Source organism: Pinus tabuliformis, chromosome 3_2 (assembly GCF_031772625.1).
Source record: "Pinus tabuliformis cultivar Carrire ecotype Pingquan chromosome 3_2, CPIR1, whole genome shotgun sequence".
In the NCBI taxonomy this organism is placed as follows: Eukaryota; Viridiplantae; Streptophyta; class Pinopsida; order Pinales; family Pinaceae; genus Pinus; species Pinus tabuliformis.
The window spans coordinates 764075711-764099621 of record NC_142302.1 but is presented as its reverse complement, the minus strand read 5'-3'; the positions used below and the strand labels follow the sequence as shown (position 1 = coordinate 764099621).

Sequence of the window (23911 nt, the reverse complement as noted above, 5' to 3'; positions counted from 1 at the left end):
AGATGAGACGGGCGCCTGTGAAGTAGAAGCCAAATGGTGGACTGCCGAGGGTTTGCAAATTCCAGACGAAGAGGGATTCGAACCAGGAACCACCCCTAGGGTTTGCTCACCCGGGATATTCGGAGGCTCAGCAAATGCCAGGGAATTCGGTGAGAGCGGCTGAGAGATGTAATCAGGGATTGTCGGGGCGTCTTCAGGCAGCGAGATAGACGTAATGCGAGAGCTTGAAATGGAGGGAAGGGCTTCTACTTCATCAGAGAGTTCATTGTCAAAGGTGAAAAAAACCCTCTGGTGTGGTCCTGGGATGCGTCCAAATGGGCACATCCTCCGAAGGGTCCGCAGAATAGTCTAAGAGGTCTTCCATAACTGTCGAAACCGCCGGCTGACAGCTGCCTGCAGGTTCGATGCAAAACAGGAAAATGGGGGATGTCGGTGGGAAGGACCAAACCGCCCAAGAAAAATCGCCTAACCGGAGGTCTTGCCCGTTAACAGCTGAGGTAAGAAGGTAAACGGGAAGCAGCAGGGGGAATAGCAGTTACGGGGGCGGTCGGTAAATGCGTACTGCAAACCCTGAAACCTGCGGACGAAAACAACGAAGTAACCCTAACCCCATCGCTCCTCGACATCACAAGTTTGTTATGTTCTTGCTTTTGTTCTGATTTTTTTTTAATTTGTATTAATAAATTTTAATTAAATTTATAAATTAATGAAGTTTATTATTTTTATTTTATAAAGAAATATAGAAAATTACTATAAAATTGTATTATACTTTTCTTTATATCTTCTAAAAATTAATTAAATTATCTATTATATAAGTTTCTAATTAATTTTTTTTATGTTCAAAATAATTATAATGCATAGTAATTAACTCAAGTAGTAATTGCAAATTTTGGTTAAAAATATTAAAGTGCTTAATATTTGGTATAAAATAATTATAGTGCATAGTAATTAACTCAAGTAGTAATTGCAAATTTTGGTTAAAAATATTAAAGTGCTTAATATTTGGTATATATTAAAAATGTATAGTTTCTGTTTGGGAACTTTAGTTTCAACTTAATTATTATTATTATATTTTAAATTTTAAATTAAGTAAAATTATTTTTAGCCAAATTTTAAATTTTAATTATTTAAAATATATATTTTAATGTTTAAATTAATTTAATATATTTAAAATCTTGTAAAAGTTATAAATATTTTTTTAATGAAAAAAAAACTAATTTAAATTATTTAAATTAAAATAATAACTTATACTCAATCAAATTGCTTAAATGCTCTTTGACTGCTTTCCTAAAAACAACCACCTTTAATCTTTGAAATTATTTGATTTATGAAATTGTGATTTTAGCACGAGACACTGAAAACAATTGAAAATTGAATTGCCATAATGACTTTTCTCACGGTAGCATTTGTTTGTTGCTCAGTTTTATTCTCAACTTTAAATATTTTTTGAGTTGTGATTTTGGTATGAGATAATGATTATTGTTAAGTATTTAGTTTTTGAACAATCAAATTTTATTAGCGAAAATTTCAAAGATCATATAGATCTATATTTTTTTATATTTTTAAAGTTTATATTTTAATTAAACTTATTAAAAACATTTATAGTATATTAGGAGAACTGTGGTTATAAGGCTTTGATTCATGTAATTATGGCAAATACTTAAATTTTTTCTTTAAAAAAGTGGTTGGTGGTTTTATTTTTTATTAACAATTATATAATATTAAAAAATGTTGTAGGACAGTGATTAGTAATCTCTGTCATTTTAGTGGATGTTATGCATTTAGAAAAATTGCAAATTGATATATGAACTAGAAAAGTTAATTGGATATGGATTTGCATAAATTTTTGGTGGGTAATAACCACTACTAAGTTGGCACATTTACACGTTTACTCCTACATGTTAAAGCATTAAAGAAAACATAAATAATGGTAAATACTAATGGTGAGCCATAAATGATGGTAAATAGGTTATTTACATAAGTATGAGCTATTTTAAAAATATTTAAAAATCATGGCATAAATATTGTAACTACATCCAAAAATTATAGAAAAATAATAAGTAGTTATCCACATGGTACAAAGGCTATACCTTCAAAATTATGGTCCAATCAAATGTTTGAAAAATAATTATTTGTTTTTCAAAGTTAAACATTATAAGTTGGATTGGTCAATACTAAACTAATAAAATTATGGTCCAATCAAATGTTTGAAAAATAATTATTTGTTTGTCAAAGTTAAACATTATAACTTGGATTGGTCAATACTAAACTAATAAACTAATAGTGGTCAATCAGAGAGGAGAACACATTATTTACACATTTGAATATTACTTCGTTCCAGAAAGTTTTAGCTTAATTACCTACATTTGTGTCATTGAGTTTCATCTAGAACTTCCTCAGCATATTCTGATGTTCATACTAAGTTGAAGTAAAATCGAGCAGAACACACTATTTACACATTTGAATATTACTTCATTCCAATTTTAGCTTAATTACATACATTTGCGTCATTGAATTTCATCTAGAGCATCCTCAACATATTCTAATGTTCATAATAAGATGAAGTAAAATATTTCATTCTAAGCCGAGAATATTAGATTATTTAAAATATATTAACAAGGCATTTAAATCAATAACTATTATTTATTTGTTTATAAATAATATATATTATATTTATTTAAAATTTAATTTATAACTAAAAATATTATAAAATATATAAATGGAAATTGCCATGTAATTAATTAAACTATAAATTTATATTTATATTTTATCGTTTTAAAAATTAAGGAAATTTTTAAATTTAAATACATTAATAAACCCACTTAAGAGTATTAATTATTTAATTTATTTAACGTTACAATTTTTCTAAAATAGTATTTATTGAGTATTCTGACCAATCATGTGGTATTCATAAACAATTGATCTTGTTTTATGAACAATTTATATATATAACATTTTTGTTATATTATTTTTGGTATTTTGGTTAAAAACTGTTACTTCTATTAAAACCAAAAAACTTATAAAGTTTTCGTCATGTTTTTTTTACTTGTTTAGAAATCAAATTTTGCTTTTTATGGGTGGTTAAATTTTTTCCTGTCATTTTAAAAATATTTATGAGAAAAAAAAATATTTAAAAAACAAAAAAAACAAACTTAATATTAATAATGACCCTTCTCATAAATGGTCATTATATTTTGGGTTTTTACTAAAACAAATCTTATAATGTAATGTCTCTATCGCTTTCAAATTTTCGGGTTCTCTGTATCCCAAGCAGAGTTCACTCAAAGATTCTTGTGTGGTTCGCTCGCTCTCAAATTTGGCTTTCATGCATTATACGATCTATGATAGTCACGTTCACAAAAATTATCCCATGCATTATATTATCTATGATAGTCACATTCACAAAAATTATCCGGAGTTTGTGCATATCCTTCCAGCAATTAATGATTACCTTTGGATGAAGCAAGATTCATAAGGTGAATGCAATGGTCACTTAATGGGCTATAGAATGGCGGTCATTTACTTTGATTTGTAGCGTCCTAATAAGATCTATAAATAATCTCATAAGGGTAAGAGGGATTGTTAAACGACTTAGATGCATTTATTATGTGTGGAGATTTCCTCGCTCGACAAGCTTTGAGAAAAAATTTATTAAAAACTTTAGTGAAATTTGTATATCACTAACTAACTAAATGCATGAAGAAGCGAATTTTTCAGTGTACAACAATAACAATAAAGTCTAACCTGTTCCAAGACAGGTGGGTGTACCTTGTTTCACTATCATCTGTTACGATGTCAAACTATTAGTGGCAGCCTAATCTCTTTTTCACAGGGTGGGAAAATCTATCATAATTTAGTTGTCAAATCAATAGTGAGGACAATGCCAACGGAGGCTGACTCGTCATCGTTATTAAAGAAAACCACGCCAACTGGAATAACCCATTGGTGGTTCGTAAGGGGGCAAGCTTTCACTCCTACCATATACCTTTGGGTCTTGGACCATTAACTTGTTTCCTTACGTCTGAAAAAGACAAGCTTTTAACCAAGCATGAAAAATTTTAGAGCATACTCCAACCTAATAGTTCACAAAGATTTTGTTAAATATAATATATTTTATTAATTTCATAAATATATAATATTTGTTACAATCATATATAGTATTGTGTTTAATAAAGTGGGTGGATCATTTTGTAATTTAAAGCAAATTAGGATTGACGAAAAGTACTTTGAATTGTCTACTCTACAAATGAGTACTCTTTACATAAACTTGTGTGATGTTTAGATTAGATTCTCATAAATCTTACAAAATGGCTATCGATAGGCTGCATGCTCTCTCTTAGATTCCAATGTAAGAGGATATATATAAAAACTTAAAATCAATATTTTGCACTGTTTGATAATGTATGTTATTTATATTTGTATTCTTGAAATAATTAGATTTCTAAAAATATGTTTTGCAAATTTTGATAATGTGTGTCAACAAGATCTGCGATGCAAGATTAACTTTTGATTTTTATTTTTCAAATATTGTAGTACTCATTTCATCTCAAAATCCAATTACTTTTTTGCATAAAAGATAGGTACTAAACAACAACACTACATATTACACTTGTTTTAATAATGTTTTTTTCCAATTATATTTCAAATGAAAAATTAATTAAAAATTTCAAATAATTTATTATTTTATTTTAAATTTAACAAAAATAAAAAAATCAATTTATATTTATAAGTTAATTCATATTAATAAAATTAAATTATAATTATAAATTAATGAAATTTGATATATGATAAAAATTTCAAATATTCTATTATTAAATTAGTTTTTGATTAATAAAATTTGATTAAAATTATAAATTAATGAAATTTTATTATTTTTATTTTATAATGAAACATAAAAAAATCATTGTAAAATTATACTTCTCTTTATATTTTTTAAAAAATAATTAAATTATACATTGGTTTTATAATAATATATATATATATATATATATATATATTTTATAATAAAATAATTCATATGTTTGAATAGTCAACTTTCACTATATGTTTTTTAAATATAAACATTGTATTTAAAATCTTTAAAAAATATTAAGTATGATACATTCTAAATAAGTTTCATAATAATATTTATTTGCCTCTCATTTCATTTAACATAGCAGGTATAAAAGTGATTTTGCATAATAACTTATGTAGAAAAATATGCTTTAAAAACGCTATAAATATAAATAACTTTTTACATAGTACTAGTATTATTTTTATCCTAATTACAATAACTTTTGATATCAATTACTTTTTTCATAAAAAAACCATATAGTAGGCAACAACTCTACATATTACACTTGTTATTTTTTATAAATTTATTAATAAAAACAAAATTCTAAAATAATAAATTTAATTGAATTTACTTATATTTTTATTACTTTTTAAACTAAACCTAGATTATGTATTATTATTTTTTGTTTAACATTTCACTACAATCCCATATAATATATTGTTACAACATCTATTTCATATTAAACATATATATATATATAAATTAATCAAAATTCAATTCTTAACATTCTTTTTTTGGTAAGTCAACATTTTTTCATTATATCATAAGAATATTACATCGCGGGGAGTTATGAAAGAGTGCAAAATTGGCCTCACTTTGACTGGATTTGTTGGCCTTCAAATACAAACAAAACAAAAGAGAGAGAAACTTTACAAAACAAGACCTCATTACATCCATACTCCTCCATGAGCAAAATTTACCCAAAAAATATAAATAACTAGTAATTATGCGAGCAACTAAGGAGGAGGAGCAGGGTCAACCTTTGCTACTTGGGAAACATTTTCTGGAGGATGAAAGGCTTTGTGGATGTGAGATTCCACGCAATCCATGCAAGTCTCAAAACTATCCATGCAGACCTGAAGATGCCTTTGGTTCCTTTGCAGAGCAGCCTGACGATCTAAGATACGTCTCTGGTTCTAGAAGATGACTGAAAATCGCCCAACCAACTCAATGTTGTCCTCATTCTAGACTTGAGATAGTTGTTCAACAGTTTGTTGGAGCATATGGATTTGGGCTTCTCTAGAATCAAAAGGAGCAAGCAAATTCATTCGGTCAGCGAGTCCCTAAAAGGAGGGTCCAACTCTTTTTCCCCCTCATCGTCCTCTCGTCCTTGATTTCCTCCTCCCCTATGTGATCGTCCTCACTACCACTACATTTGTAGTGATCATTGTTCCTCTTTCCACATTGCCAGTGTGGTCTTACCAGAGCTCCTCCCTACGGTTGCCCCACCTCTCTTCAGTTTACTTGTTGTGCCACCAAAAGGAAAATTCTTTCTAAGGCTTATACCAGGGCTGACTTTTATGATGCCCACGACCAGATTGAAAATACAATGCATTTTCTCCCTTGCATCAAGGTTTTGACTTCAAGGTTTGGCCCTGACTTCACTAGCCTCCAACTAAAGGATTGTCAGGGTTGCAAACTTCTGCCTATGAGGAAGATGAGAGAGCTTGTTCCTTTTGCTCGCCAGAGTAGGGCCAAGGCACTCCCTGTGGTTGGAAATACTCCTATCCATGCAAAAAATGTTAAGAGACACTTGAAAATAAACAAACGAGTAGTGAGTTACCCAAGCGGGAGCCTATGTCAAGTTGAGAGCTACTTCATCGACGTCAACATTACCTTTGTGCCTCCACCCCACACCACCTTGCTCCCAATGTCTGCCTTTTCCATGCTAGGATCCCAAGACAAACAAATGCAACAGAGGCTGAGAAATACAACGAGTCAACGAATGAGAAGGGTCACCTTCCCAGGCTTATCTTGCCACCAGCAGAGGGATAAAGAGCCAAGGAAACCATCTTCGGCACCAAATTTGTTTCTCCAAGAAACTAGACTCATATCTTTGAAAGAATAATACCCATCACTTTAGTTACTCATCCTAATATCCTCAGGCCTGCATCGAGAAACTTCCACAGGTAATCTCCCAAGGCACATTTAATCCTGATCATGTTGATCAAATGCCCCAGGTGAAGGAGGAACATTGCCTATCCCTTCATTATTATTACAAAGCACCCACTCAGAGTCAATTCTCAACATTATTAATATCAAATTCAAATTCTCTCTTCAAACATCCTTAAAATGAAAAAACCAAAAGATTAATTGCCATCACCCTTAGATCCCAAACACCACTAGTGATATATTTCTTCAAATCCTATGATCATCACACCCTTCTACGTTTGTCAAATATTATTTCATCTCACTAAAGACAAATATCAAGGATCATTTACATATTTCTTTGATATCCTTGTCCTAGCCTCTCCGCACCATTACAAAACCATTATTTCGTGCGCAATAAAAAAAATTAAATCAATTTACAAAGATCTTTCCCATTGTTCAATATTCCATTCCCCAATCCTTTAGTTCACCTCAACTAGTATCATCAATACCTTGAACTTTTCTCCCCCGTGCACCTCTAACAATGAATTATGCCCTTATCAAACTCAATCCGGTCTCATTTTCAACATCCAGTTCTCGTGTCTCGTCGCTAATTTAAAATGACCAGACTACATAATCTATGGTTAAAGTATAACTGTTAGAAAACTTCAATGTTCCATCTTTCTTCATTCTTTTGCATACTGGGATTTAAGAGAGAACATTCAAGTGTCTCCTTTGTCTCTTTAACTTTTCCTGTCTATGATTTTTAAGTCTTAATGATATATCTATATACAAAATCAAGTCCATAGTCATATTTAGGACTTGATTATGGTCATTAGCTCTTCATCATTGTCAAATGGAAAGTTGGAACCTACTATAGTATCCCATTACTTGAGGGAGTGGGTAATAAAGCTATAAACTTCTTCCTTTTTGATATAACCATTGCTCTCAATGACTGAGCTATCAATTTTGAACACAACCTATTTGTAATTTAAACATCTACTCCTTCAATATTACCATCGATTTCACAAATTGGAAGATTTATGAAAAAGTTTAAGTTAATCTAACCAGTTCAACGGGCTCAAAAGATGACAAACCACCACAAACAAACAAAAAAATTGTACACATTTCACTTAAAACAACAAAACCACGTGACCTCTTTGTTTTTGAGTTAGTGAAGCTCGAGTTCAACAAACTTAAGTCCAAGCTTATTAGCCACCCATGTACTCACCATGGCTCGGGAAGTCTACTCCATCTCCTCATGGTAAATCAACCATCATGATCTTGATAACCGAAGGCACTCTCCTAATCACCCTCTCTTGAAAAACTCATTCTCGCTTTGATTTGTCCTGGGTTATTGCTAAGTACAATGTCCCTCCTTGTCTCTCTTTATTGGAAAGGAGTGTGTTTTGGGAGCAACAAGTAGGTAGAAGTATTTGGGATGTGATTTGAATCACAAGCATATATTGCTTATGGAAACATCATTGTTGAGAAACTTTTTAATGAGGTAGATACTTTGTTTAATAGATTTGGGCCCTGGCTATTCAGATTTCTACCAAAAATCCCATTTTTAGTAATGGTATAGATAATATACAGGTTGGATCCAAAGAGTAAATGCTAAATCTCATTGCTTATGTAGGGTGGGGCATCTTGGATGATATTTCTTTGGCTCTTAGATGTGATAATCTCAATGTACATGTATATTGATTTAGAATGTAATATACATTTTCAACCAAAACAAAGTTGTTTGAGTCAGCTTGAAAGGGAAGTCGAACAGTAAAAGCCCATTTTGACCTCCACATCACCTTAAAGAGAGGGAAGGCCTTATTCATGCAAAGCATTTACTCATAAATTCTTACATGTATTAGCATAAAGACCATTGTATGAACAATGTCCTTTGTCAATCCTTTTAACCAAGTGTATGAGATATTTGTGTGTCGTCCATGATTTCATACACAATAATTATAATATTCAAGCATAACAAGCTAGACATTTCTTTATATAGGAAACATGTACTTGTGGATCATAGACAGGCACAAAACACAAAATGATCTATTTGGAATATGATATTATCAAGCATTCCGTGAAACTACTCGTGATAAAAACAATTTTGAAAAAACAAATGAAGCTCGAGGCAACTTGGGACTGCATAGTACCTAATTTTTTGAAGATTTATAAAGAAACCATTAGATTGCAAACAATTAGAAAATGTAAAGAAACCATTAGATTGCAAACAGTTATAAAACTTGGCAACATGAGTAACATTACAGCCATGCCCACAAGAATGAATGTTAAAAATTTCCCACCCAAATCTAGCACCCCTCTGAACTCTCCCATGAGACCATGGTTAAAGCATTGGTTCCAACCATTACAAATCTACTATCAGTCATCATGAGGCCACAAAAAACAAGGAAATATGCCTTGGGTAACCTTATAACTGTTTTGGAATTTATGGAACAACCAAGACTCAAAATTAAGACAAACACCATCTCTTAGGATTGTCTTTGGTGAGGCCTTTGTCATTTCCATCTGAGAGCTCAAAGTTGACGATAACACTTCATTGTGATGACTGAAATCAAATTCGTTATAAGTGTGGCTATAGAAATAATTTGATATCCAAGTTTTCAGTGTGTTACAGATATAAATCAATTATGTCAAATAGAAATTGATTTCATCGGCTTCCAAAAGAATATTTTCGGGTCTATTTATAGACATTCACCCTGTATCGCAGAGCCTCAACTGCTTAGGTGATACGCTCTGTATCACCAGGAAATCAACTTTTTGGAGCGATAGATTCTCCCTATATCTCTAGAGAATCAACTTATTCAACAATACATTGTATTGCCGGGAAATCAACTTTTTGGAATGATACATTCTTCCTATATCAACAGAGAGAAGTGATATACATGAGCCTAGTATTATTGAGGAAACCACTTTTTAGAGTGATAAGAAGGAAATCCTTTTTTCAATACATATTTCAACTTTGACTTCACTATCATCAATTGGATTCTAAAATATTTATGAAATCCACAATTGAATTAAGTTGAAGTTATAAAAAAGATAAACTTTGAAAAATCATTATATAAATAAGTTTCATCCCAAAAGTAATAAAGGTGGTCATCACTTAATATATTCTACCCTCGGGATTAATGGGATGCGATGCTTCACATCAAAATAATGTTCTATGATTTGCACACACCTGCTCAATGATATTGTTGTCAATGTGGATCATTAAGAAAGAATCTAAAGGAGTGGAACTCAGACTATTAAGATTCCTAAATTAATCAATGAGTATTCAATTGAGAAAATAATATTGAACAAGCTCATAGATGAAAAAAATTGGCATCACATCTCTCGAGGGACATCTACAAACCATGTTTGTTATAAACTACGAGCAATTGAAGTTGGGTAAGCTATATCCAAAACACTACATTGTGATGAAGTTGAAAGAAAAAAAATGCACATAGTTATAAGGCATGACATTAATTATAAAAGTAATAAACATTACACATACACAATGACTTACATATTTGGACAAAGTTTTCAATATATCCAAGTTTACTTGTCACCCAACGATACCCATGCAAAGAATCATGGGTTTTCTTAACACTAGGAGCTCAACAAAGCTAGGTTCAGTTAGAGATAGCTAACAATTTTTGGATTAGACATGTATTTGTATTGCAAAAATAGACATCATCTATGTTTGTTTCAATTTATGCAAATAAACCTTGTGGGTATAGTGTATCTCTTTGTATTTTGATGGTGGTAGCGTGTTCTTTTTAAGGTTGGTTTTGATATATTGAAAGATTGTTAACTACAGGTGATCAAGTTGTGCATGGGGGTTTTCTGAAAAAAATAAATAAATAAATAATTTTTTTGGGGATGGGGGTAAAAAAATTATCTGAGAATGATAGAAGGATAACATTATAGAATAGTGGAATATGATTTCAGTTAATGGTTTTATCATAGGCTTGGAGAAGAGCATGTTCGTGGAGAGTATGGGAAACTTGCATAGCAGTAATGGAGGTGGGTCTATGTCTATGTCCATTATGGACAACAGTGTTGGCTCAAACAATTCGAGAACAACGATATTGATGCATCCCGATTTGAAAACCCACAACGTTCCATTGATTGGAAGAGCTTCAACATTTTTGACTCTATTTCTCTCGTTTCTTAGTAACAAAACCTTCGACATCAATTCTGACAGGATTCAACATGAGCCCTCGAACTCGATCTGGTTCATTGTGACATTTTATGAAATTTGAATGGGAAGAGGGAATAATAAGTTTGCCTCGTTGAACCTCAACGACATTTATGGGAATAAATAGCCAAATCCCAAGCCTACTACCCCAACAACAAATGGAAATAATGGTGGAAACAATCCCCCGAGGTATATGCTCTTTCTCTCACGACAAAAGCAGTCATTCCTTGTAGCAAAACACGATGAATACAAAACCATCTCCACCCCCTGACCCCCTCACCATTGAAAAAGGAAAGCGTGGATAATCCATGGGAAATTAGCCTATTTGTTGTTTCTAAGGACAGTCATGAGAATGCGAAGAAGGCAAAGGAGTACACACATGCAAATAATACAAAATCCAAACGTGAAACATTTTCTTGGTCCAAACCTGACTTTCATTCCAACGATCTTATCACCCCTCAACCTGGTGTTGCAAAGATTGAGGGCGAATTACGAGGTTTTCTTACTAGTATTCCTCCCCGCAGACCATCGCCAGTTCAGGAGGCTTAGAATTGGGATGACGATGAGCGATCTTGGACACTACCACTGCACCAACATAATAGAGAGAGGAAATTTGGAGATGGTTAGCATAATAACATGAATAATTATTATTCTAGTGGGAACGTGAATGTGAATTTAAATCACGATTATCCCATCTAAGTAGACAAGAAGGACATGATAGACAATAATAATGGTGACAGTCATACAAGGGAACAATTTTATGGATATGCAATGAAGAAAAATGCAGATCCATAGTCCACCGTGTGGCCCATAATGATGCACGAGCATCTAGCTCAACAATTTCATTATATTCTAGTTAACTTAGGGGGTATTATGTTTTCAAGGAAGTTGGATTCCTATGTATCAAATTAATGTAACTATTAATGTTTTGAGTGATTGGAATAGGAATTAATTAGATATTGTGAGGATATTTGTAAATGCTCTCGAATGTAGGAGAAAATGAGTGATGATGAGTGATTAGTGAGGATTGAGATATTTGGAAATCAATTATAAATCTTAGATTAGAAATTGGTTTCATGGTTTGTGGAACTAGAGAGGATTCTTAGGGATCAGTGGAGTCAAAAGTGGACTTAGAGGATATTCGGGATTTAGTTCAGCAGATTAAGGATCTAAACCAGAATTGGTTAACAGAACCTTTTGTATAAATGTAAGCCTAAAAGGCATAGAGAGAATCAGTCAGTTAGTTAGAGTGAGAATTAGAGTTCAAAGATTAGATAGGGTTTGACTGTAAGCCTACGAGAAGGAAAGGAAAGGCCATTGATATAGAAGATCAGGCCGAGAAGGAATTCATTGTGTAAATATTTATTTATTAATATAGAAGTGCAATTTTTGAGTTTGTGTGGTGTGTATTAAGTAATTGAATTATAAATTGTGTGTGTATTAGAGTAATTCTGCATAACATAAGTGTGCAGGGAATTCAAAAAGAATCCAAGGGAGAGGACAATGCTCAGAGGAGTATTGCGATGATCGAAAAATGGAGTCTGATTGAATAACCAAATCAAAGCTCAAGAGTGGTAGCGTTTAAATAATACACAAAACAAAGTTCAGGAAGGAGTCAAGCGGAAAAGCAATCGAAGATCGAAACAAGTGAAAGGAATAAATAATGAAGCAACAGTGCACAGGAATCATTGGATCAGTCAAATCAACAAACATGATTAATGGAAGATGAGCGGCGGAGATCTTATCGCAGGAGATTAAGTTAATAGATGGATGGATCACATCAAGGCACGTGTCGACAGAAGGGTGGAAAATGTGTAGAATGATGGAGCGGTCTTCGTAGGTGGTAAGCAGTATCTCGCACACCCTAAAATCTGTAAGTGGTATTCTAAAATTTCACACGATTACCCTTAGTGGCCGACACATAGCACGAGAAAACTACTTTTCTCACGCGCTCTCGACCTGATATCGGTCGTGCACGATTTCACGCGAGATTGTGTGATAACCGTTGGATCGAGCGGGATTGATCAACAGTGGAGATCAACTAAGCTAGTTGGAGAGCGAGTGATGCGATAGCTGTTGGATCAAGCGAGACATATCGATGGTGGAGATTTGGAGTGCATAAAGTCAAACGTTGAAATGAATATGTCAGCTATGTGACACGCGATTGACGGTGATTGGTCAAGTTTGTTGTGGATCAGACAGTAAGGAAATCCACGGGTGTAATCTAATTAATATATGATTAAATAGCTTATGTTTAAGCATTTAATTAAAGAGAGTTAAACCTTGGGTTATGAAAGGTTTCCCTAAGTATGGAATTTTGGAATTCCTGGGACATAATGTGACATGCAATTTTATTTGCATACTGTGGGTATGTGCAGCTTAGGCTGCATCATTTGGTATCAGAGCAGAACAAGGAAATTCTACTTGTAAGAATTCTTTGAGAAAACTTAGAACAGAGTTATGTTTTGAAGGTGTGTATGCAGGCAAGAGGAGATCAGATTTTAAATCTGACAAACAGTAGGCACACAGAGATAAAGTGTAGCAGAATTTGCAGATGCAAAGGAAATAAAGAACAATCCATTCAAAGTGCAAGTGAATGGTAGAACAAGATCATGCAGAGGTCTTGAAGGTAGTGGCATAAGAAGGTGAGAAGATTGCAGCAACCTAGAGCAAGGAGTGCTCAATTGGTTCTAGAGGAGAGAACCAGAGAGATGCCAAAAGACTGAGCTCAGAGGAGAGAAGCTTAGTGAGGTATCATGTAGCAAGGGGGACTTGTTACTGCAGAGGTTTTGTTGTAGCTCACGAAAAGATCATAAAGGCAATTCCACAGAGGATGTGGGTAGAATTACTAAGATATGAAGAAAGATGGTACGAATTTCTGAGTGAAAGAAGAGGTGGCCAGAACCTAGAATTTCATTGTGATTGAAATACAAGAGGACAGTTGTGTTCTTAAAAGATGCAGATGAGTTGAAGCCTAGAAAGAGCAGAGGGAAGTGTTAGAAAATTATATATTTCAGAGCAATGGAGCACATAAAATATTGCAGAAATATAAACACAGAAAAAGCATAAAACAAGAGAGACACAGATATACGTGGTTCACCCAGTTTGGGCTATGTCCACGGAGAAACAGCCAGTCCTTTTTATATTATCCACCAAAATGAATAGATACAACCTACAATAGATCCACTATAACTCCCTCTTCGCTCTCAATCTCCTCTCTCTTCCTCACTCAGAATACGGATCTACATAGACGCAATACAATTCCCTCATATATAGTGAGGGGTTACCTTCTAGGGAAAAAAAAGCCCTAAATTAAACATAACTTCTACCATCATATCTCCGCCTAATGAACAGCCCAGATTGACTAGAAATTACTATACTTTTATAAGGGAATTTTACATCTATTCTTAGCTTCGAGGGCGTTGCCCCCGAAACCCCCCCGCCAGGGGGGGGCTCCCAAAAGGTTGCAGCCGCCCCCCCGGACCCCCCCTGCAGTGAATATTCAAACTGGGGTCCAATGCGGTGATACCTTTGAATACAGAGGATAATTAGGCTCCAAACCCAACTTTCTCCCACTTGGAGAGTGATTATAGCAACTCTACCGCTGCTTCATTTGCTAGACAATGACTCCACTTTGGACCTGACCGTTTCTCATCTTCTTCATTATACTTGAAGACCAATTGAAACTGAGCAGATTCTCAGTTTCTCCCTGGTTAAAACTTTTGTTAACATATCTGCAAGATTCTAGCTAGTGTGTATCTTTTCCAACTTCAAATGTCCATCTTCCAATGCTAACTGTATGAAATGGTACTTGAGTTGTATATGCTTAGTATTGGAATGAAATGCAGAGTTCTTTGCAAGATGTATGACACTCTGGCTGTCATTGTATAACCTGCCCAACTCCTGCTTCTTACCCAAATCATCCAGAGACATGTGTAACCAAATCATTTCTTTACTAGCCTTTGTAGTAGCAACATACTATGCTTCTGTTGTTGAGAGTCAAATAACACTTTGCAGTTTTGAAACCCAACTGATAGCTGTTCCACCTACAGTAAACACATACCTTGTTGTGCTCCTCCTGTTATCTCTGTCACCTGCCATATCTGCATCAACATATCCCTATAGAGCAATGTTTGAACCACCAAAGCATAATTCTTGATTTGTGGTACCTCTCAAATACCTGAGAATCCACTTCACTGCCATCCAATGTTCTTTTCCTGGATTGTTCATGTACCTGCTTACAACTCCCACTACATGTGCAATATCAGGCCTTATGCAGACCATTGCATATATTAAGCTTCCAACTGTTGATGCATATGGAACTTTGGACATATGAGCCATTTCTTCCTGAGTCTTGGGACATGCCTCCTTACTTAATTTGAAATGGCTAGGCAAAGTTATACCAACTGGTTTTGCATTCTGCATATTAAACCTTTTCAACACCTTTTCTACGTACTCACTTTGAGACAATGTTGATTTGCGATTCTTCATGTCTCTAGTTATTCTCATACCAAGGATTTGTCTTGCAACACCCAAATCCTTCATTGCAAATGAGTTTGCCAATTTCCTTTTGAGCACATTTATTTCCTGCATGTTAGAACCTGCAACAAGCATGTCATCGACATACAATAACAATATAATATAGCTGCCATCATTTTTCCTTTTGAGATAAACACAATGATCAGAGTGACATCTAGTATAACCTTGTTGAGACATAAACCTGTCAAATTTTAGATACCATTGCCTTGGAGCCTGTTTTAAGCCATACAAGCTCTTCTTCAACCTGCACACTAGTTTCTCCTTCCCTTTGACCTCATATCCTTGTGGATGCTGCATATATATCTCTTCCTCCAAATCCCCATGGAGAAAGGTTGTCTTTACATCTAACTGCGCAAGATGCAAATCTTCAGCTGCTACTAGACTTAGAATAGTTTTCATTGAAGTCATTTTCACAACAGGAGAAAATATCTCATTAAAGTCTATACCCTTTTTCTGTGCAAACCCTTTTACCACAAGTCTATCTTTACACCTTTTTCTTCCTCCATCTTCTTCCTTCAACTTGTAAACCCATTTTTTCTGCAATGTTGTTTTACCTGTAGGCAACCTGAATAAGTCCCATGTCTGGTTATGTGCTAAGGAGTCCATCTCTTCTTCACGGCTTGCTCCCACTTCTTCCCAGTTTCTACCTACACTGCTTCTTCATAACATTCTGGTTCACCAGAATCAGTCAACAATACATAATATAATGAAGGAGAGTATCGTTCAGGGGGTCTACTTAGCCTGGTAGATCTTCTAACACCACTTTCAGGTGTTTGGGGTACTTGTTGTTGTTGTTGTTGTGGTTGTTGTTCTGGCTGTTGATCATTATGATTTTCAGGTGCCATCACTTTTCCTGTGATATCGTCAAGCACTGTGTATTCTCTGTTTTCTTTTTCCTGTTTCTTTTCCTGTAGTCGATCCTTATACAAAACCTTTTCATTGAATATGAAATCTCTGCTCCTAATGATTTTGTGTTTTTCATAATCATAAAAGCGATAACCAAAATCATTAACACCATATCCAATAAAGGTACATTTATTTGATTTTGCCTCAAGCTTTGTTCTATTTTCTTTATTAATGTGGACAAAGGCCTCACAACCAAAAGTCTTTAAAAAAGAGTAGTTTACCTTTTTACCTGTCCATGCCTCCTCTGGAATACCACCATCCAAGGAACTTGAAGGCCCTCTGTTTATTAGATAAATAGCAGTATCTACAGCATCTGCCCAAAATTGTAAAGGCAATCCTGCATGCAATCTCATGCACCTTGCATGCTCCATGATTGTCCTGTTCATCCTTTCTGACACACCATTTTCTTGTGGTGTTCCTGGAACTATCTTCTCTCTACAAATTCCATTCTCTGAACAGTGCCTATCAAACTCTTTGCTGCAATATTCACCTCCATTATCTAATATGAGACACTTCAACCTTTTTTCTTGTCTCATTTTCAACCAAAGCTTTCCATTTCTTGAAAGTATCAAATACATCATATTTATTTTGAATATAATAAATCTAGGTTTTTCTGGTTGCATCATCAATACAAGTAACATAATAATGAGAGCCACTAAGAGATGATACCTGAGTAGGTCCCCATACATCTGTATGCACAAGCTCTAATTTTTCGATCTTCTTTTCTTTCCCAACTCTAAGGAATCTGACTCTCTTCTATTTTCCATAAACACAATTCTCACAGAATTTTAAATCAACATGCTTCAAACCTGGCAACAAATTTCTTGAGTGAAGAATCTGCATTCCCTTCTCACTCATGTGCCCGAGCCTATGATGCCACAATGTCGTATCTTCCCTTGTAGAGGTTAAAGCATTAACAAAATTAGAAATACCATTGCATAAATACAATGTACCAACCTTTCCTCCTTTTTCTATTACCAGGGACCCTTTAGTGACCTTCTAGGTTTTATCTGTGAAAGTAGTTACGCAACCTTCACCTCCCAACTGCCTTGTTGAAATCGGATTTTTCTTTAGATCTGGAACATGCCTTACCTCCTTCAATAGCCACTAATTTCCATTTTGTTGTTTTATGAAAATTGTACCCATTCCAATCATTTTACAGGGTTTATCATCACCCAATCGAACCTGTCCAAAATCTCCTTTAACATAATAATAAAAATGTGTCCTATCAGGTGTGGCATGGAATGAGGCCCCTGAATCTACCACCCAGGCATCAATAATATTTTCTAATGAAAGAATCAAAGCATCTTGCAACACATCACCTGTTACATTCGCTTCATGATTAGTTTCTTGTTGTGCGCCTCCTTCTTTTCCCTTCCGAGACTTGCAGTCTTTCTTCAGGTGTCCTTTCTTCCCGCATTTCTAGCCCACTATCCCCGATCTGGACTTGGATCTGCCTTTTCTTAACTTACTGCGATATCATGGGCTCTTTCCTCTTTCCATTTTTCTTCTCCTAGTCTCTTTAGTCAAAGCATTACCTGATGTCTCACTGGAGCTTTTCCATCGCATTTCCTCACTAAGGATTGCACCGACAACATCATCAAACTTTAAAGTACTAGATCCAGAGACAGAGTTACTATTGGCCATAACTAAACCGTTCCAACTTTCTGGCAATGAGCACAAAAATAATAGAGCCCTAACTTCATCATCAAAAGTTACCCCCACAGAACTTAACTGGCTTGTAACTGTAGTAAAATCATTTAAATGGTTTGCAACATATCCACCTTCTGACATCTTCATATTAAGTAAATGCTTCATAAGAAATACCTTATTTGAGGCTGAGGGTTTTTCATATAGTTTGGCCAATGTCGACATTAAACCCTCTGTTGTCATTTCCTTTGAAATATTAAATGCTATCGATGCCACTAGGCACAATCGTATTGTTCCAAGTGCTTTTTTGTCGAGAATATCCCATTCTGTGTCTGTCATACTCGTTAGCTTCTTTGTCTTTCCACTCAATGGTAGGTACAGATCTATCTGATACATATAATCTTCCATCTGCATCTTCCACAGCTGGTAGTTTTGGCCGTTGAATTTTTTGACCCTAAACCTACCATCTTCCCCCATTGCTCCCACTCGAACTAGGAACCCTTCTCTCCTGCGAGTTTATCAGTGAAATAGACCTTCGGCTCTGATACCAGTTGTTAGAAAATTATATATTTCAGAGAAATGGAACACATAAAATATTTCAGAAATATAAACACAGAAAACACATAAAACAAGAGAGACACAAATATACATGGTTCACCTAGTTTGGGCTATGTCCACGGAGAAACAACCTGTCCTTCTTTTTATATTATCCAACAAACTGAAGAGATACAACCTACAATAGATCCATTGTAACTCCCTCTTTGCTCTCAATCTCCTCTCTCTTCCTCTCTCAGAATATAGATCTACATAGACGCAATACAATTCCCTCATATATAGTGAGGGGTTGCCTTCCAGGGCAAAAAACCCTAAATTAAACATAACTTCTACCGTCAGATCTCCGCCTAATGAATGGCCCGGATTGACTAGAAATTACTATACTTTTACAAGGCAATTTTACATCTATTCTTAGCTTCGGGGGCGCTGCCCCCGAAATCCCTCGCCAAGGGGGAGCTCCCAAGAGGCTGCAGCCGCACCCCCCCCTACTGTGAATATTTTATGGGCGGCATTGCCGCCCCATTTCGAATTGGGGTCCAATGCGGCGATACCTTTGAATACAGAAGATAGTTAGGCTCCACACCCAACAAGAAGTGCTCAAAGAGGTTTGAGAGAATAGAGAACCAAGTGCTTGCCAAAATACCGAGTATAGAAGAGAGCTTGGTGAGGTAAGTGGCAATAGGGAGGGCTTGTTGTTGCAGAGGCTTTAATGCAACTCATAGTAAGTGAGTGAGAAACTCATGAAGATAGAGAAGGATATGACTACAGATAGTCATAACAGAGATAACATAGGTTTTGAGGAAGACCACAATAGAAGAAAAGTGAAGAAGGAGGATGACAAGGCAAATGGAAAGAGAATGAGTCAAGAGGAGCTTGACAAGGAGATTGCAGAGTTAAAAGATCAACTCGATGTATTAAGGATGGTACTAGAGGAAAACCAAAGACAAGGTTGGGTCTTGAGGAAAAAGGCAGTGAAGTGGCCTAAGTTACAGAGAAGGCTACAACAGAGCAAGTGAAGTGGCTGGTGGAAAAACTTAGAGAAGCTGAGTTGGAAATGGAAGTTTCCATTTGTGAAGCAGAACAAGGTGAAGTTTTAGGTGAAGATGAAGACTAGAGATCTGTGGAAGATCTTATGAATTATTGTGAGAATTCAAGACATCAAGGAGATATGATGACTAAAGCATCAAGTGAGACCACAAGGTATTATGTTTTTAAAACTAATAATTTGTGTATGATTGCAGGTATTATAGGAGAAAAGCAACTTTGTGAATATGTCTTCAGGATGGATGAAGATCTTGAAGTAAAAGGTGACAAAGAAAAATTCTCAGAAGAGGAAGAATTTGACTGGTTACAACAGAAAGAGTCGATGGATGAGTTACTTAATGAGAGAAGAAAGTCATTTGAAGCTGTCATAGAGATGGAAGATCAGGATCTTATTCTGATGAAGAATGAAGGAATATTGTCTCATAGAGGTAATCTAATGAATTTGATTAATGTTATTGATGAAGAACAAATGCAGGAGAATATTAATGCAGATGATGGGGCAAGGATAGCTCTTGAAGAAGGTTTACAGAGAGACAACAAGGCAAAGTGTATTGAAGAAGAAGGGGAGGCAGATTTGTCTCAAGACAAAGAAAAGACAATCACAGAATTGAAGAAAGAAGACTATGCAAAAGATTTAGCAAAGGGAGAAAGGACATCTGATGATTGGTTAATAACAAAGGAAGGTATGGAAAATTGTGTGAAATTTCCAAATTCTATTCTAATTGAAATTATTGAGTTATATAGAAAATTAGACTTTCAAAGAAGGAAGTTGGAAAAGCATAGGACTCAGGATAAATTGTTGAAAAAGGAAGACAAAGAAATTGTCATGAATGAAAATTATAAGGAAAAGAGAATGGTAATAAAAGTTCAGCAAATTGACATTACAGAAGGAGGATTTCATTATTGTGAACTAGAGCAAAGAGATATCATTGAAACAGATGATATGGAGGAGATTTTAAGTCAACATACTGATGTGTTGACAAAGGAATTGAAGGAAAACTTAGAGCAGCATACTGAGATGTTTCCAAAAAGGGAAAAGGTAATGAGGCCTTATATTTTTAATTATGACAATTGTTTTATGATTGTAGGATTTGATGAAAATGAGACAGACATGTTTCAAGTTGAAGAGTCAGTTTTAGAACTAAAGAAGAGTGGAAGTTGCCAGGTTGGACATAATGATGAGCAAAAAGAAAAGCACGAAGATACCATGCTTGAAGAAGTTAAACTGATTGTCAGAATCAGTCAAGGAAGTGAAGGACAATTACTGAGGGTTGTCAAGGAAGAGGAAGGAAAATATGTTGTAATTGATGAACAACATAGTGATGTATTTTAGAGGAATCAAATACAAATGGAATTGAAGGATAATTTATTTCTTGAAAGTAAATATGCAGCTATTGAACAGAGGTTGTTTGGAAAGTCACAAGAGGGTAAGGATGAAAGGGTGGTAGTAAGAATACGACAACTTTAAAGAGAAGATAGTAAACAACAGTTTGAAGATGAGTGGACAGAGTACAACAACAAATGGCAAAGTAATTATCAGTCAAAAGATAAATTGGACATAGAGATTGAAAGAATAATAAGATTGATGATGAAGGTGCCTCAGAAGAAAGCAACAGTAAGAAGGTCAAGCAACAGCAAGAGAAAGACAACAGCAGACTGTGAAAGCATAGCTAGTGGGGCAAAGCAACATAAAGTGTGGAAACTTGGAGAACAACAACAAACAACAGCAGCAACCAAAGACAAATTACAGAACAAAGTATGGGATCCAAGAGGACAAAGATCAAAAGCACATGATCAGGAGATCATGATTATTTTAACCTTGGGAGTCCGATGCAAGAGCATCCTGGTCAGCAATTTCATTATATTCTAGTTAACTTAGTGGGTCTTGTGTTTTTAAGGAAGTTGGATTCCTATGTATCAAATTAATGTAATTATTAATGTTTTGAGTGATTGGAATAGGAATTAATTAGATATTGTAAGGATATCTGTAAATGCTCTCGAATGTAGGAGAACATGAGTGATGATGAGTGATTAGTGAGGATTGAGAGATTTGGAAATCAATTGTAAATCTTAGATTAGAAATTGGCTTCATGGTTTCTGGAACTAGAGAGGATTCTTAGGGATCAGTGGAGTCAAAAGTGGACTTAGAGGATATTTGGGATTTAGTTCAGCAGATTAAGGATCTGAACCAGAATTGGTTAACAGAACCTTTTGTATAAATGTAAGCCTAAAAGGCATAGAGAGAGTCAATCAGTTAGTTAGAGTGAGAATTAGAGTTCAGAGATTAGATAGGGTTTGACTGTAAGCCTACGGGCAGGAAAGGAAAGGCCACTAATATAGAAGATCAGGCCGAGAAGGAATTCATTGTGTAAATATTTATTTATTAATACAGAAGTGCAATTTTTGAGTTTGTGTGGTGTGTATTGAGTAATTGAATTATAAACTGTGTGTGGATTAGAGTAATTCTGCATAACATAAGTGTGCAGGGAATTCAAAAAGAATCCGAGAGAGAGGACAATGCTCAGAGGAGTATTGCGATGATCAGACAGTGTTGGAGTCTGATTGAATAACCAAATCAAAGCTCAGGAGTGGTAGTGTTTAAATAATACACAGAACAAAGTTTAGGAAGGAGTCAAGCGGAAGAGCAATCGAAGATCAAAATTAGTGAAAGGAAGAAGTAATGAAGCAACAGTGCACAGGAACCGTTGGATCAGTCGGATCAACGAACAAGATTAATGGAAGATGAGCAACAGAGATCTTATCGTAGGAGATTAAGTTAATATATGGATGGATCACATCAAGGCACGTGTCGACAGAAGGGTGGAAAACGTGCAGAATGATGGAGCGGTCTTCGTAGGTGGTAAGTAGTATCTCGCGCGCCCTAAAAGCTGTAAGTGGTATTCTAAAATTTCACGTGATTACCCTTAGTGGCCGACACGTAGCACAAGAAAACTACTTTTCTCGTGCACTCTCGACCTGATATCAGTCGTGCATGATTTCATGCAAGATTGTGCGATAGCCGTTGGATTGAGCGGGATTGATCAACGGTGGAGATCAGCCAAGCTAGTTGGCGAGCAGGTGACGTGATAGCCGTTGGATCAAGCGAGACAGATCGACGGTGGAGATTTGGAGCACATAAAGTCAAACGTTGAAATGAATACGTCAGCTATGTGACACACGATTAACGGTGATTGGTCAGGTTTGTTGTGGATCGGACGGTAAGGAAATCCACGGGTGTAATCTGATTAATATATGATTAAATAGCTTCTGCTTAAGCATTTAATTAAAGAGAGTTAAACCTTGGGTTATGGAAGGTTTCCCTAAGTATGGAATTTTGGAATTCCTGGGACATAGTGTGACATGCAATTTTATTTGCATACTATGGGTATGTGTGGCTTAGGCTGCATCAAATAACAATATAGCCACTCATACCCTTGGAGAATATGGCCTTGCACATGCGCTTAAGGATGATAGGTGCCCTACCGATGGCCTTGAGGAATATGATGAGTGTACCATTGACTTAAGAAAGCTCAACACGGGTCGTCCTTTTTCACATGGGGCATTTGGTAATATTTATAAAGGTACTTACAATTGTGAGGAGGTTGCAGTGAAGATCCTTGAGAGAATGAAGGATAATACAGAGAAAACCCAAATCTTGGAGCAGCAATTCACACATGAAGTCTAGGATGCTGGCCACTCTGAGGCATGAGAATGTGGTGAGATTCATAGGGTGTTGTAAGAAACCTATGGTTTGGTGTATTGGAGTATTCCAAGGGGGGTTCTGTGAGGCAGTCTATGGCAAAGAGACAGAATCACCCAGGGCCTTTAAAATTAGCAGGAGACAGAACCACTCAGTGCCTTTAAAATTAGCAGCGAAGCACACATTGGATGTGGCAAGGGGCATGGAGTATCTGCAGAGTATTAGGTTTATTCATAGGGATATGAAGTTTGATAATTTGCTCATATCTACAGACAAGTATATCAAGATTGTGAATTTTGGGGTTAATAGAATTGAAGTACATACAAAGGGCATGACTCAAAAAACTGGGACGTACCACTGGGAGGGTTTATATGTTTTTTTTAGCGGTTTTTAA

At 35.2% G+C, this 23911-nt stretch overlaps 1 pseudogene; it reads left to right on the top strand.

The window, feature by feature from the left end:
- Positions 1 to 419: 419 nt before the first annotated feature.
- LOC149182872 (serine/threonine-protein kinase STY13 pseudogene) lies at positions 420 to 23911 on the top strand (annotated as a pseudogene).